Here is a 1,287-nt window from a genome sequence, read left to right on the forward strand (position 1 = left end):
GTGGACATCAGGTGGCCATGAATGGTCTGGGTGTGGGTGGCAGAGATGAGGTTAAATGGTCAGGTTTGAGAAACAGTACGGAGGAAGAGTGAGCAGGACTTGGTTATGGCTGAGTGAAGTGCATGAGACGGAAGGTCAAGGACATTCATGGGACTTAGCTCAGGCACCTCACTGGGTGCTGGTGCTGCCTCTGCTGAAACAGGGAACACTTCAGAACCTAGGCTGAGCAAGAGCAGAGGTGGAAGTCAGAGTCAATGTCGGGTTTAAGGACCTTCGAGGCAAGGTGCCAGGTTGGACATTTGGGCTGGACACATGAGATATGGGTTATCAGTGTATACAGGTGGTGGCTGGAGCCACGTGTGTGGAGAGAGAAGGTCAGAGCCTTGCAGCTCTGCCATTCAAAGAGCNTCACCATGTGATTATCTGTGTGGCCATGGGAATCTCCTACAGAGAGAAGAAAGTCCTCACCCGATGGGCCCCCTGGACTGTGGACTTCCCAACCTCTGAAACTGTAAGAAATAAATCTTTCTTTATAAATTACCGAGTTTCAGATATTCTGTTATAAGCAACAGAAAACAGACTAATACACCACCCCATGGGCCATAGTTTGCTGATCTGATTTTCTAAAAATACTGCATTAAATTTTTATCATGATTACTGAGCTTTTTTGGTACCCCCTTAAATTTTGAGCCCCAGGCCAGTGGCTCAGTCACCTCACCCTAGTTGAGGTGTCACAGGCCTGGTGGGCATGCTGGGAATTTAGTAGCTGGCTGCAGGGGAGGTGTCAGGGATGCCGAATGTCTGCAATGCTCAAAATACCAAATGTTGTTAGTAATGTGATACTAACACAGATACTCCAATGAAAAGGTAAATAACATTTGTTTAGCTGCTCACCTCAGATTAAAATAAATAATTATCAAAGTGTAGGAAGCCCAAAGGCACCAGTTAAAAGGCTTTTGGTTCCCTGCCAAGTGTTTTTGGAAGATGCATCTTCCTCATTTACGGCTGAAGACTTTTTCTGCCTGGAGGACAAGGCTTTGTGGTTTTGTGTTTCACGCAGTTGGAGATGATGCTAGTGGTGAGATTTCTGCCTGGTTTGCTCCAATGTTCAACAGATGTCCTCCGAGTGGCTCCCTGTCACATGGCTTGCATGTGGGATGTGGTGGGGAGCAAGGTAGACCCAGTCCTCACCCCAGTACAGCTTAGGGGGTGGAGAGGACAGACCCTGACACAGTCATGACCACACTGAGCTACACACTGAGATAAAGGCTCTGCGGGGGAAGAGAC

Source organism: Galeopterus variegatus, unplaced genomic scaffold, assembly GCF_000696425.1.
Source record: "Galeopterus variegatus unplaced genomic scaffold, G_variegatus-3.0.2 Scaffold219, whole genome shotgun sequence".
Classification (NCBI taxonomy): Eukaryota; Metazoa; Chordata; class Mammalia; order Dermoptera; family Cynocephalidae; genus Galeopterus; species Galeopterus variegatus.